The sequence below is a fragment of the Ischnura elegans genome, assembly GCF_921293095.1.
Source record: "Ischnura elegans chromosome 13 unlocalized genomic scaffold, ioIscEleg1.1 SUPER_13_unloc_1, whole genome shotgun sequence".
Lineage (NCBI taxonomy): Eukaryota > Metazoa > Arthropoda > Insecta > Odonata > Coenagrionidae > Ischnura > Ischnura elegans.
This window is the reverse complement of record NW_025791657.1, coordinates 7,700,854-7,717,105: the sequence shown is the minus strand read 5'-3', so window position 1 is coordinate 7,717,105 and position 16,252 is coordinate 7,700,854. Positions and strand designations below refer to the sequence as shown.

Genomic DNA, 16,252 nt, shown 5'->3' with positions numbered 1-16,252 from the left:
TAAGGGTGCAGTGTTTCCTGAATGCAGGCGTCACAAAAATCTGAAATCTGTTTTTCAGGACTCCGGCCATGAAATTGAATCCGTAAATGATGAGTGTTCAGAAAGTTGCTGTAATTCTTGTTTTTCTGAAATGTTTACCTATTCGTCCACCTTAACTCTGTGAAACACTATTTAGCTAAGAGTCAACTATTTTAATTTTATTTCACAAGATATGTATTGCATAATAATGGTCAAGAATAATGTATTTACCATGTGTAGAGAGTGTACACAAGCGGAAACTATTCAAAGTTTTCCTTTGTTCTCAATCCAGTACATAATACCACTGATCGTATAATATTTAAGTAGGAGCTCAGTTTTGTAGAAAGTAGCGAATATTGAGTGGGAAAGAACTTACGGTGAAATTATTTGCTTTTATATCCGGTACATTTGAAAAAAATTAGCAGTTGAGCAAATAATATAAGGTATTGGTTGTTTTCATTTAAGGCGAAACTATTATTTTATTTGGCAGGAACTTATGCCAATGAGTTACATTAAGCGTACAAAAATTTAATAATTTACTCAAAAGGTTATATTAAGGATCCTTTTTGTCGCACGCAACATATTGCAGTACATTTATGCGTATTAAATATGTATGAATCGCGGAACTTTTTTCTATTTCTAGTAATCCTTTTCAATAATGGTTATTGTTTACGCAATGCCAATGAATTTTGAAGTTTGTGGTCTACATTTTAAACTGTAATGTTAATTTCTACACAACCCTACATACCTAGTTAAATATTCAGCACGTCCGCTACGATTATTAAATTATAATTAAAATAATTTAATATTTAGCTATTATTTCATTTTTCAAGTACCTTTGAACAACAATTCGGCGTCGCCATGCACACGTTATCAAAGTTTCCAAATGCATAAAAAGTCGTTAGGACAATTTTGTTGGTTTAAATGACCTCTTAGATAAATTTCTGTCAGACCGTAGATTAAAAATTAGACTAAACCTTTTAAATAAGTTCAAGAACAGTGCCTTTTCTGATGAAGTTAACCATATCTTACTAACGCCAACGCATTACCTCATACCAGATTTTATAAATAAAATAAGAGATATAGACTTCAATATAGACGTCTATATCTATAGAAATAGATATAGACTACATTTCTAACAGCATGAAGTAGCATAATTTGTTAGTATGCGTAACTTTATTCGGACAGTGTTGTGTGCGTGTGGTAATCCAAATGCTGCATGCTGGTAATTGATCCCCCCCTGCCAAACACCCTAGAGGTGGTCCGCAGGGTATCATGCATATGTCAATGTTATTACGGGCGTAATATATATTTTCCGGGTTTGGAGACGGTGGAATATTATTTCGACGCTGCTGGACAGCCTTTTTCCGTCCAGAATACTTGGATACTTTGGATACTTTATCTAATGCCTTTCAATGTTGGATACTTTATCAAATGCCTTTTTGATTTCAAAAAGGCATTTGATAAAGTATCCAACATAATACGCTGCCAGTGTTTGGGACCCTCATGAAAAAGGCTTAATAACAGAGTTAGAACGCGTGCAAAGAAGAGCTGCCAGGTATGTGAAAGGTCGTTACGATAGTCTTGTTAGTGTAACTGACCTCTTAGATAAACTCGGATGGGAATCTCTGTCGGACCGTAGATTGAAAAATAGACTAAACCTTTCAGATAAATTCAAGAGCAGTGTCTTTTCTGACGAAGTTAACCATATCTTGCGGACGCCAACGTACTACGGAAGATCAGATAATATAAATAAAATAAGAGAGATAGATTGCAGAACAGACAGATTCCGAATGTCATTTTTTCCACGATCGATAAGAGATTATAACGGCAGCAATAGAACGCGTAAATAGATTGCATGACTTGTAGTGTAGCCTACTAACCTATGTAAAACTTAATGCATGTTTCTGAATTTCTATTCTATATTCTATTTCTAACAGCATATAGTAGTATAGTTTGTTATTATACGGGACGTTTTTTGGGCGGTGTGGTGTGCATGAGGGAGTCCAAATGCATGCTGCATGCTGGTGATTGATCACCCCCTGCCAAACACCCTAGAGGTGGCTCGCAGGGTAATTTGTAGATGTAGATGAATACTGAATTGCGCCTGCGCTAACGAAAAGTTTGAGAAGTATCTTCCAGTGGAGTTGTAGCCATGATCACTCCGTTCAGAATAACGTAATGCAACTGGGTCGGGGTCAATTCAATGTAATGGTACGGTTGCAAAACGGATCTAGCAAATAATGATTGTGTAGCAATCGAAACACGTGTTGTAAGCTGTCAAAATAAAAAAGTGGGCAGAACGATATCTTTTTCTATCATTCTATATGATTTACCAAGATATCACCCCGTAAAAAGTTGATTTTATTAGTAAGCAGCATTAAAATGTTGAATACAATCATAATAATTACCATAAAAATATTTACATAGTTGATTGTGGATGTTGGAAAAGCTTAAGGAAAATTAGCACAATGAATAATCATTTTTAATGAAACTCTAACAATTAAAATCTTCATCATGAGGTGCTTCACCAATTGCTCCTTAGAAGCCATTGATAAATTATTCATTATCTTAACAGGAAATCTAAATATTTTAATTCTGAAATGAGACCCTGCACGAAGCAAAGCTGCCATAATTTCATCCACTTTTACGCCACCGATATCAAGGTTTTACACAGCATAATTCAAAATTTCCATTACCATCTATGGAAAGGACATCTAATTGATTCTTCTTTGCTTTTTCACCATTCACCTTTTCGATGGCTTCGGTAAGGATGTCGCAGCATTCCTGATAATTTCTTCCTTCATATTCAATCTTTTCCAATTTTGCGGTCTTGTGCAAAGCAGTTTCAGCAGTTTCATCCCTGACTGATAAGACAGTGCAATAGTGATCAACAAGTAGACTTAGAACATTAGTGTTACCTTGGTAAGCCGCAAAAATTAAAGGTTGATCCTTATTCCCACACGATGTGGCATTAGGGGAAACGCCTGAATCCAGAAGGGCACTTAAGAAGTCTTCTGTGCCCTCATTTTCACATGCGTACTGTAATAAGGTGTACTTGCCATCATTTGTTTGGCTAATATCCAGTCCATTCCTGACGCCAGTGGGTAATTATGTCTTAAATATATCCAAGTCTCATTCATACTCACAATCGAAGAGGAATACTTCAACATCATAGTCTTCCCGTGAATTGTCACTCCCTGGTGGTGGCAGTTCCTCATATATACCTGGAATATTCTCTTTAATCAGTGATCGAGATGTAGAGTCAGCGTCTAAATCTGCTCCGGATGAAATCAGAAGCTCTGCTGCATTCTGATGACCTGTAGTTACAGCGAGTTGGAGGACAGTTTTTCTTTGTCTGTCTTTGGCATCTATTGAGTGTTTAGCCCTTATCAACATCTCTGAGGATTTTAAATTACCCTTTCCATTCGTCTTTCCCATTGGAGGTCCGTTGGCAGCTAATTGTAAAGGTATTCTCCCATGCGCGTCCTTGGTGTTCCATTTTCCTCCTTCATTTATCAACCGCTTCACCATATTCCAGTGTCCCAGCTCACAACCGCGTGGAGAGGTGTATTTTTGCGTGTGACATTGTATCCAGTAACGTTGGCCTTATGTTCGATCAATACTTTTGCCACATCAATTAAACCCTGCGGAAAACACGTAAATACTGAATTAAAAATTATGCGAATTATTATTACTCGCAACATTTCATTCAATAAGGGTAATACTGACGGAAGGAAATTTCAGAAATTTGAAATTGAGCATTAATGTTTACATGTGAGTCAAAATATGTAGGCTTAACATCATGACCTTTTAGGTTGTCCCCTGACTGCGAAATTTAACTAAAATATTTTTTGCTACCAGGATATCTTGCACTTATGCACTTTTCCTCACAATTAAGGTAGCAATAAACATTTATCGCTAAGAGGCTTAACTCTATCAAACGAGCGCTCGTGGCAGTGGGTGCTTCCTACACAGAAGGTCTCTTCTGGATTTGCTGGCAGTGAAAATCGTGAGCTCTCGCAGCCCAAAGTTTCAGGTAAGTATGATTTTCTGGCCTTCTTTTGTAAACCTATTTATCACGGTGAAAGCAGTAGGGTATTGTTGATAGATTCCCCTGAAGATCTTTGTCGCATGAATGTACAATGTTACTCCCTTGAGCGATAAACATTTAGGTAATTAATCATAGAGGGCGTAACTTGGTGGAAATCCATAATAGCACGAATACAAGAATCAAGAACATTGCTTTTTCCACATAATATTTTATTAGTACTACTGTACAGTATTGTAATTATTTTGCAGTGGTGAATGAAAAAGAGGAGTATGCTTTACTATCCTTAAGAATATGCTTTCAGAGTTTTGTCATGAGCTAAGTTATGAATTATGCTAAAATAAAATATTTCTTTTCACTACGGTTAAAATGACATGTAATGAACGGAGTCATTTTTCACTTAATAGACGACCAACCTTTTATTTTTCAAGAGAAAACTACTCTTTAATATGAATTATCCCTCCTTAACATTAGTTCCAGTTTTTTTGGGTCTTTTATTTATGTAAATTCCTTTTTAAAGCTCACCTTCTTTGCAGCAATGTAGAGGCATGCTCCATAATCTGGGTGGCCACACTGGGTCCGCTTCTGGAAGGAGACGCTTGACGTCGTCGAATGAATTGTTTTTTTATGGATGTAAGTAGTTCATCTTGTGCTGACGGAGGTACTGCTCTTTCGGGTCGCTCCGATGTTACAGATGTGAAAGATTGAAGCTCCGTTTTATTTCCATCTGCAATGGCTATGACAACCTAGAGGAACATATTTATTGGTATTGGTTTACAATACAGCTTTTCAGATATCAATCTTTCAATACAGTGCAATATCTGCAATCCGAATGTATGCAGCCGCGGCTTAGCCCGTTTATCGCAAGCGCTGCATTTTTGGGAACATGCAGAAAAGAAACATAATGCACAGAAATATTTTTAGGTGAAACTTTTCCACTAGATGAATATAGACGCTTGACGCTAAAATATGCCAGTTATTCACGATCTACCAAAAAAATAAAATGATAATCCGTAATATATTTAACTTAAGGCGATATTTTTGGTATCAATTATGTGTCTGAGTGATATGTCTTTCTGATAATTCAGGCAGTACTCCTACTTTAGGTTTCAAAGTGTTTTCCTTTGCGTAAAATATGTCAGTAATTCACGACCCACCAAAATAATTAAATGATAATTCTTAAAAAATATTTAACTCAGGGCGATATTAATTTGTCATCAACCATGCGTCTGAGTAATATGTCTTGCTGGTAATTCATTGTATGATCGAAAAATAATTTTATCAACGAATCGTTTCGCAAACATTCCTATGGACCTTTATGCATTCTAGGATCGAGATCAGTTTATCAGAAACTTCAAAAACATCTACCTAATGAACAAAGATATCTACCGATTGATCAAAGCCTTTTGTGTTTCTTCTTGGTAATCTTATCATTGCATGCTCTTCATTTTAATATCTTAATTTCTCGAAAACAATAAAAAATTTCGTGTTTGGCCATCACCTTTTATCGATAAATTACTTTACCGGCTGATATTGCCTGGCATCTTTTCCATATCATCCATCTCCGAGATATCGTTAATGATTTACTCTTTGCAGTGATCAAATGTCACATGTCTCGCTATACCTACAAGTGATAATAGTTGATGGGGATGATAATATTGGGGACACGTAGCAGAGATTAATTAGCAGCGTAGAGTGGGAAGGATGTAATTCAAAATGGGCGGTACGATGGGGGCACCCCCTGCCATGATGGATGGCCTGGAAAGTTAAGCCAGATTAGCAATCTCTGTAATTAGTTAAAAAGCATAAGAGGTGGTTGAGAAGCAATTAAGTGCCTGAAAACTTTTTGCCGCATTGAGCATAAAAGACGTTTAATAACGTTCCCGCAGTCTAAGGGTTAAATATTTCTCTCCCGTTTTCTCAAATTCTTTTACCTATATTACAAAGTGATTAAAGAGCTCATGGAACAAAATGGATAACCAATCTCTCAGATTGTGTGGAATAAAGCTTCAAGAAAGAGTAGAGTTACATAATTACGAGCCATCAGCACAAGCAGCGATGCTTATGGCCTCAACATTAAATTCAGTTAAAAGTATCAAGCAAAAGCTTCAAAGAGCTGACCCTAAATGGATAATTGGTAAGCTAGATCATGGATCATTCCTCAACGTTTCGGCAAAGATAGCGAGATCAAAAATTATCAACATGCTTGAAGGATTCATAACAAAAATCATGGAAGAATTTGAAGGATTGACATGGTAACACGTGCGAAAAATTCGCACTTTCTCGCTGTCATTGGAATAAGGATGTTAGGAAAACGGAGTAAGTGGATTGTAAATGGAATAGAAGGTGTTTCATAGGGCTCTGTCCTTATGCGTACTACTTTCCTTGCACAAATATACAAAACACGAATTCAATATTGGTATGTGAGTTATGTATCAGTAGGAACAATCAAGACTTCTGTTACTGAGTAAAGGCACGCAATTTACAAAACTTCTTTAACCCTTAACTTGCTCCCATCGTCTATAAGCGATCGCCTTAGCAGACTGCTCTCATTGTCTACTGACGATTTAAACTGTGCTTGTACTTTTTGAGTCCATAGGTGCTCAGAAGTTCATCCTTTGACAAGTAGATGTCATGCGGACATCTTTTACTCCTCTTCCTATTTTTATTGCCCTTAAGTGGCCTCCAGGAACCCTAAGTAGCCTATTTCAGATTATTTGCGCAGTGAAAGGGTTAAAGACAATATTTGAAGCAACATTGTTTTCGTCTGTAACTTTTTGTCCACAAATGTAAATATTACGGAAAGTAGAAACTCTGGAAAATGCAGCATGCTACCGTCCTTACGAAAAAACGGGTCTCAATATATTTCTGGAAAATTCTTACACATGATATCTGTCTTAGAGAACGTTTAACGTTCTTTTTACTTCATAGATTTCATTTTTAGTATTTTTTCCATCTAATATTACGTTATTGTGATCATGCTATAGACTAAATGGATTTTTAAACATTTTTTAAAGTTAAGAATTTAAAAAAGTATGGAGTGAATACAGCTGGAGTGAGTGTCTGACTTGGTGAAATCGTAACTTTGTAATCAAGTCAATAAATAAACAGTGAACAAAGAGATTGAGAATGTATTTTTCGTCAAAAGCCGATGTTTAAATCCTCTAAATCCCCTAAATCAATGTTGATTTTTACGTTTGAAATGATACATCATTTATCACTTCAAGTTCAGTTTAATGTAGAAAATGCGGAATAATATTGAAAGATCTTTATATAATGATGCTAGGGATCGAAACTAATCAATTAATTATATAGTAGTTTTTACTAAAAAATTTTGAAGGGTGGTTGTTGTGACATGAAATGTGTAATACAAGGTTGTATAGCCGCATTGACCAATTATGTCTTACTGAATTTATAGTGATATGCAGGAGTAGAATAAACCAGAAAAACACTATAAATTAATTGAGATAAAATAAAAGGCATATTTTTAAGCTTGCATCCTCCGGCACCTATTTATCCATTGACTTCTGGAATACACATCTTCCATTATAGAATGGACTTTTTCATTTCAGTTTGTAAAATTAATGTTAGAATCTTCTTCCAGAGTATAATTCACTGATGTGGCAAAAGTTATGGTCGAGCATTGGACACAACATTAGCCAATCGACACAAAAATAAACGAAAAAATACAACTCTCCACGCTGCAAGTAAATTGGTACATTCTAATACGGCGAAGCTGTTGACAGATGGAGGAGGAAAATGAAACACCAAGGACGGTTGTGGAAGGATTCATTTACACGTAGTTTCTTTTAAGGCCGTTTTGCACGGGGCACGTACTTGAAGAATCTGACATGTGTACGAAGGCGCGATCAAAATGGCGTCGTGTAAAGCGGTGAATTGCTTGAACACATAAGAAAATGCGTGGACGTGAGATGGCCAAATTGCCCCTGTTCTAATTTCGTTCATGCATTCGCGCAATCCCACGCCAATTTAGAAATTAATTCAATTGTAACCCTTGCAATAGGGTAGTTTCCTTCATCAAATAAAACGAAAGGCATTGATTGCGATTCGTTACCCACCATAAGTGTATACATAATATACAAATTATTTGGTTTTAGACATACCGGTTTAGACGAATGGCAATGGTCCATTTTTATCCTCATTTGAAAAGGGTCAGATTGGCGCCCATGCGATGCCACTCCACGTGACGTCACAGGGACCTAGTTTCTATAGTAGAAGATAGGAGTTATACATCGTCTGAGGTTACCAATGCATGCACGAGGCGCAGAGCACAGGGAAACATCTCATGATAATCACTTATTAAAATTTTGTAAGGTCGCAATGCTTCCTTCGTTTGATAAGGTATTAATAATCCTTATTTAAGCCAAGCGCTACCAGCCAGCAGGGTCCTCAGCTACCCGCTGGCAGCCTGCGACGTATCAGCGCTAAGCCTCGCCTCAAGGTCACCTCACAGGGCGGCACCGGGGACCAGAAATACGTGGTACGGATAAATTTTCCGGCATTCATACTCACGCGTCGCGTTTTCGAGCGCTTGAAAATTTTCACTTTTCGTTTAATCGCGAAAAGTAGATATCGTCATTTAAAAATCTAAAAGGGTGAAATAAACACTCCAGGAGTAATAATCTTTAAATTTGGGCAATAAAAAAATTATAGGAAAGCACCCTATTCCGTGCCCCGTGTAAAACGGCCTTTTGAGTTCCAAGGGGAAAGACGTATGTAAGGGGGGATGGTCATTTGAAATTCATGCAGTATCACCATGAAATACCGAATACATACGTAGAGACACTGCTCTCCACCTAGCTGTAACTGCAGGTCATAAGAATGTAGTGGAGCTTCTCATTTCATCAGGAGCAAATCCAGATGCTGACTCTACATCTCAATCATTGATTAAAGAGAGGTTTCCATATGCTCACAGGAAACTACGACCGCCAATAGGTTACAGTTCACCATATGAAGACGATGCTGTAGACCTCATTTTTCAATTTATGGACGAGAATGTCTGGAACATGGACATATTTAAGGAATTATTACCCACTGCCATTAGGAGAGTACTGGGTTTGGGCCAAATCTGTAAAGTAAAATAAACCTTATTAAATTATGCATGTGAAAATCAGTTCCTAGAAGAATTCGTATTCTCGTAATCACCTTCTCCATGAACTTTCAGTCAATAACATGCAAGCAGGGAAGGAAAATGCTGAATTAATCGGGAGCATGTCACAAGTAGCTCCTTTATCGCAAGTTTAATTTATGAAGCTAGGAAAGCCAGTTGAACTACCAAGTAAACTAGTTAGGTGTTGAGAAAAAAAGAGTCTATATCATTAAAATTATCGGGGAATTCATAAGATAGCAGGCATATTTAGGTGAGAAAATAATAGTCTTCCCTGAGCACAAAATCATTGAAGCTTCAGTAAGAGAAAGAAAAACACAATATAAAGTCCTTCAAGAGTAAGACAGATAGAAATACGCACGGTCTATGGATTTAACAGTTATTCTGGAATCTAGAGGCATTATTGCTACAAAAAAATTTCATATGGAAGATGATGTGGAAATTTCATATGAAGTTGAGAGTGGAAAGAAGTGACTACTAGTTAAGGTCACTCTCTGAAAAGCTATCTTACAAACAGTTCTATAATGATTGGTGTAGTTCAAACATGTCGTAAACTCTTTTATGTTTTCATGATTCACCAGTTTCAAAGACAACTGTTGCCTTTTAAGTTTTGTTCAGGAAGGTAAAAAAGACCTTCGAACAAGATAATGGTACTTAAAACGCTGTGAATAAATTTGTTACATTTCTGCTTCCAAACCAGGACTAATCTACATTATATATAAATTCTTAAATTTAATAAAAGTAGAAACCCATAAAATTTATTTTGGCTTGAATAACTGCATATTAAAGTCATAGATTGAAGCTGATAAGAGCTTAGTATAAAAAGCAATACTGTTACGAAGATAGCGTTCATTTGCTTTGAAGGCCTATTTTATGGAACATTTATTGTTATTTTAGAGGATTTCCATTGAAAAAGATGGTATAAATGTTTATAAATTATACCATACCTGTCATTTGCCGAGTACGTTTATTCCACTATAGATCATTATTGAGTCTAACTCCCATGCATTTTTTTATTTACTCCTAGAAACCCTTAATGATAGAGCAATGTTGTGGGTTGTTATACTTTTTCCAGAAATTCAATACTACCCGGGAAGCAATAAAGTTTTCGAAAAACTGCCATATATAGTCAATCAATGTTCAAAAACTTAAAATTTTTCCCGCAAGTCAGCGTAAAATACGTTTGAAAAAGTTTCCTCAATCCAAGGGGCAATGTAAATTTTTCCTTGCAAATGAGTTCTGGAGTTGGTTTGTAACTACAATTTTCTAAAGGGAAGAGGAGCAAGAAGTTAGAAACCCGATTTATAATTATGATTTAATGAAGAGTTGTTTTAAAAACTCGTCTTATTTTTAATTCTAGAACATGCTGGTGTTATAAAAACTCACTGTAATTAATAATGAACAGATAAAAATAGGTGATAAATAGGTAGTACGACTCCGGATCATAAGTGCAAAAGAAAGAAATATCATTGTTAATTATGCCTGATTCATTCACCTTTTTCGTGAATGTTATGGAAAGGGAAACAACTCTAACGAAATTCAGTAAATTTCAGAAAAACGCAAAGAAATTAAAACTTCCACAGGAAAATTTATTCCAATCTATCAATCAATCCCAATGTCGGTGCGTAGCAAAACCGGTTTCAGCCACTCTATGGCTTCATTAATACACGCATTCTACCATTAAACCATTCACATATGGTCGGACGCACAATCATCGTACTTACAGAGGATCCCTTTCTCTTCCAATAATTGTTTCTAATGAAACGAAGCAATGATATTGTACATGGAAGTGCAGCGTGTTGTAGGTGATGAATTTAAAATGCAAACCCATTCGTTTATTGTATCTCGTTTACGTATTCACGGAATGTAAGATCGAGTCTAGAGGACTAGTTTTTAAAACATTTGGTTATTCGATAACTCCCACGTATTTTTATCTTATTTCCCCCGTGTATTCGTTAGCAAGTCAATGTAATAGGCATTATCCCTTTCTGGTCCTGGCCCTTTAGAGTAGGAATTTTTCAACTTTCGTAGGTGTTTTTACAAGAAATTTACGCTTTGTTTTTACAAGTATTTTGCCAAATTAAGTTCTGTTTAAGTTAAAACGTGAGTCCGCCTTCTAAAAGAAACATGTCTAAAATCAATGACGCCACCAGGATATTATAGTTTTGAAAAATTCGAAAGATCGATCAAAAAAAATTAGCGACATGCTATTTTGGCGTCACCCACACCAATATGCTTAATGTTACTTCTCTCATATGAAAACAATGATTCAATATTTCGTTCAATTCAATTGAACAAAAATCACTTCTCTGATTTTTAAACGTAAGAAGTTGTTTCATCCTTGTCTTATTGGAGAAGAGATATAAAAGAGATATAGGTATGGAAAATGTTCAAAAATTGAAATTCCACAGTCTATCATAACATTTTACTTACGATCTTCGTTACAAAGCTGTATATCATTTTGAAAGTTAATGAATATGACATGAATGTTGAAACTATATTTGGTAGTGGAGTATTATTTAAAAGTGTTGAATTAATCATTTGCAGTTTATATTTTATCATGAGTAACACTGCAGCATAAAGGGAAAGCACCAATATTTGAGATCGTTTTCACCCAGATTAGGTGTTGGAAAATTAATCCAAATGAGCAAGAAAATCCTCACAACACACTCAGTTGGACGATAGTTTAAACAATTGTTCAAATCATTTTTATCCATTGTTACGTACCCAAAGTCGGCGGACACGTAGTTTGCGATACTCACCGTAAAGGGACGAAATTCGAGACCCGCCGCCCGTATTTCCCCTTTCTCGGATCTCACAATCTTTCCCTTCACATCATCTTTGGGCACACGGATCTTTGGTGGCAATCGGTATAGATTGAGTGACCGTATGGCAGTTTTCCTGTCTCCTTGTCCTTAAGTCCTGAATTCCGGCTGGACACTGGGCACAATGATGTTTATATACTCCTATAGAAGGTAGGACTCCACTCGATAAGTGTTGGATATGGTGGCATGTGGGATAGATCCTCCAGCGGCGACGTCAAACTGGGAGTGAGATAGTTAGAGTGAACGAAAGAGAGCTGTCTCGGCGCAGCCATTATGCGCATTCTAGTGTTAAGTTCCCCCGACGGTGGCGGCAGTGGACCCATGCCTCCGGTCGCCAGATATTCTCCCTCTCGTCTTATCAACACATCCCCTCTCCCGTTTAACTGCCATGGTTATCCACGGTGTCGCCAAAACCTCCCCCCAGTATACATGTCCCAGATTATATTATCTACATCTACATAATAACCTGCGAGCCACCTCTAGGGTGTTTGGCAGGGAATCATCAATCACCAGCATGCAGCGTGCAATTGGATTCCAACATGCACACATCTACATCTACATAATACCCTGCGAGCCACCTCTAGGGTGTTTGGCAGTAGGTGATCAATCACCAGCATACAGCATGCATTTGGATCCCACATGCACGCCACACCGTCCAAAAAACGTCACGTATAATAACAAACTATAATACTATATGCTGTTAGAAATAATAATTGAATTAATAAACATGCAATAAGTTTTACATAGGTTAGTAGGCTACACTACAAGTCATGCAATCTATTTACGAGTTCTATTGCTGCCGTTACAATCTCTTATTGATCGTGGAAAAAATGACATTCGGAATCTGTCTGTTCTGCAATCCATCTCTCTTATTTTATTTATATGATCTGATCTTCCGTAGTACGTTGGCGTCCGCAAGATATGGTTAACTTCGTCAGAAAAGACACTGCTCTTGAATTTATCTAAAAGGTTTAGTCTATTTTTCAATCTACGGTCCGACAGAGATTCCCATCCGAGTTTATGTAAGAGGTCAGTTACACTAACAAGACTATCGTAACGACCTTTCACATACCTGGCAGCTCTTCTTTGCACGCGCTCTAACTCTGTTATTAAGCCTTTTTCATGAGGGTCCCAAACACTGGCAGCGTATTCCAAATGCGGTCTAACGAGGGAAAAGTAGCTAATTTCTCTCACTTTGTCGTCTCTCGTCCATGCACTGGGAAAAGGAGGTATACAACATCATGTTTTTCTGGTGAATTATGACTAACTTGTGACTGTAGTTTCTCATGTACCTACGGAATCCGTTCTTTAACAAAAGGTCGAGATGTAGAATCACCATCTGGATTTGCTCCGCATGCAATGAGAAGCCCTGCCGCATTCTCATGACCTGCAGTTACAGCACGGTGGACGGCAGTGTCTCCGCCTACTCCCTGTTATAGTGGATGATCCTGCATCTATCATTTCCCGTATGGATTTTAAACGACCTTTCCACATGGAACTCCATAGGCAGATACGCGCAAGATAATTTAGACAATCAGCTGCGTGCAAGGAAATCCTCCAATAGGTGTCGAATTTTGTCTTATTGTTCCCTTTCCTCTGCAACAGTTTTACCATATTCAAGTGTTTCAATGCTGTTGCTGCGTGGAGAGGTGTACTTTTTGTTTATCGTTGTATAGATTGATTATACTAGCAAACGATTATGCTCAAGCAATGCTTTTGCCACACCAATGAATCATAGGTGAAAAAGATTTAAATAATATTTTTATGGAAAGAATTGAAAAATTCTAATTTATGATGAGAGACGGATAGCGAAGAAGTTTGTGGATTTATGGATACACGTGAGCCATAAAATACAGGCTTAGATGAATTCATTTTAAGTTTATCTCAATTAACTAATTATGAATTTCTAGTCTTTTTCTATTCCTGGTTATCACAAAAATATCAGAAAGATATTATTGATCCATGCTTCTATACATCCTTGTAACACACGTGACATAACCACAACCCTGGAATTTTTTAAGTAAAGGGTATTATGTTACTATTCCATCGGTATAGATCCTTAACATAATTACTGAAATTTCTTTTGCTGTAATTACGCATCCGATATATCCGTTAATACTGCACCAACACTAATAAACAAAGTATAATTTCAAACGCTGATCGTTCATTGAGCCGACTTCTGACGAAATAACAGTCTTCATCTCGTCTTTACTAACACCATATTAATTTCACTCAAATGTAGCAATTTTTCCATGTGAAACACTTACTCGAGGTTTATAGACTCCATGCTTATTTAACTATAAACTTAAAGAAAAGTTTAAAGCCCCAGATGAATCAGTTTAATCAATAAAATTGATAGTTTTAATTGATAATTCCCAATTATGCGAGATATCCTCCTATGCATCGAAATAAAACGCCCTATTGGGTTATAGGTAGGCAGATATAGGTATAAAAATAAGTTCCTCAGAGGAAGAACTTCTCCAGGACGGTATGCAGTACATGTCGCCGATAAGGGTCCATAATATTATCTTCCTCATCCACTTTTATTATTGGTAGGTATGGCGAGACAAGTGATATTTGATTACTGCAAGTAGGAAATCATAAACGATATCTCGGAGATGAATGATACACAAAATATACCAGGCCATATCAGCCAGTGACGTTATTTACCAGGAAAAAGTGATTAACAAAGAAGCATTTTTTTATTTTCTTCCAAGAAGTGCGCAAAATAATGAAAATGTATAGCATACAATGATGAGATTGCAAAGAAAAATGGCAAATGGCTTTGATCAATCAATAAATATCTTTGTTCGTGTGACGGACGCTTTTCGAAGATCCTGATTAACCTATGTCGTAATCCCGAGCTTAAAAGGAATTCAGGTGAATAGGAATGTTTGCAAAACAACCATTTTAAAGAATTCACACAATTAACTTCCATTTAGACATATTACTGAAACACATTTATGATAATAAAAACATTGGTCCAATGTATAATAAATTACGGAATGTCATTTCATTCTTACAGTGAAACGTATATGATATGAAATATTTTACCCAGGAGAAAATACTTGGGAACACACTCTGCGAGTGCTGCCTGCATAGGCAACATTGAATACCGTATTTGACTAGCGTCACATTTACCTCTACATCGCACTTAATATACGGGACTTAATGCAAGAAATATGATGACCGGCGTCCGCTAAGTCTATCATGCCCAAGCAGCTCCAAGCCAATAATCAGTCACGTGCCCTTTGTTAGGAGTCGGAGAAAAAAATTGAGCGGAGAACTATCAACCTCTACGATCTAATAAGGCTACGCTGTCACCGGTCTTCCAACCCACAAAAAAAGGGTAGTTTCCTTCATCAAAGAAAACGAAAGGCATTGATTGCGATTCGTTACCCACCATTAGTGCATTCATAATACACAAATTATTTGGTTTTGGAAATACCGGTTTAGACGAATGGTAAGGGTCAAATTTTATCCTCATTTGAAAAAGGCCAGATTGGTGCCCATGCGATTCCACTCCACGTAACGTAACAGGGACCTAGTTTCTCCACGAGAGGATAGGAGTTATACATCGTCTGAGGTTACCAATGCATGCATGAGGCGCAGAGCTCAGGGAAATATGTTTTAATAATCACCTATTAATACTGGCTAAGATCGGAAAGTTTTCTTCGTTTGATAAGGTATTAATAAACCTTTTTTAAGCCAAGCACTACCAGCCAGCAAGGTACTCAGCTACCCGCTAGCATCCTGCGTCCTATCAGCGCTCAGAGCCTCGATCAAGGTCACCTCACAAGGCGGGAGGGGGAAGCAGAAATGCGTCACACGGACTTTTCCCATCATTCCTACTTACGCGTCGCGTTTTCGCGCGCTTGAAATTTTTCACTTTTCATTTAATCGCGAAAAAGAGATATCGTCATTTAAAAATCTAAAAGCGTGAAATAAGTATTCCAAGAGTAATAATCTTTCGATTTAGGCAATGGAAAAATAATAGGAAACCACCCTATTGCCGTGCGCCCGTCACCACTGGGACCTCTCGCGGCAACAGAGGCCGCATCGCCCCAGCTTGAAAGCGCGTCGTCCTCCTCATTCTTCTTGCCAGTGACGTGAACGTTAACCACGGCCCAGTATGTAGCTCATGCTATAAAATGTTAGAAGCCTACAAAATAAGCTTTCGGATGTGACGTGTCACGTCTCCGAACTTTCCTCGTTCAAGTTGATTGCTTT

General features: G+C 37.2%; 1 long non-coding RNA gene across 2 annotated transcripts; it reads right to left on the bottom strand.

Moving 5' to 3' along the window:
• Positions 1 to 2,770: 2,770 nt before the first annotated feature.
• On the bottom strand, positions 2,771 to 12,312 carry LOC124172407. Of its 2 annotated transcripts, none has more exons than XR_006868145.1 (4): positions 11,960 to 12,312; positions 8,867 to 9,158; positions 4,595 to 4,815; positions 2,771 to 3,665 (listed from the first exon to the last, which is right to left on the bottom strand). It is a non-coding gene; the product is annotated as an uncharacterized LOC124172407 (long non-coding RNA). The 2 variants fall into 2 exon arrangements; XR_006868146.1 differs by having other exon boundaries at positions 4,595 to 4,805.
• Between the last annotated feature and the right edge of the window lie 3,940 nt (positions 12,313 to 16,252).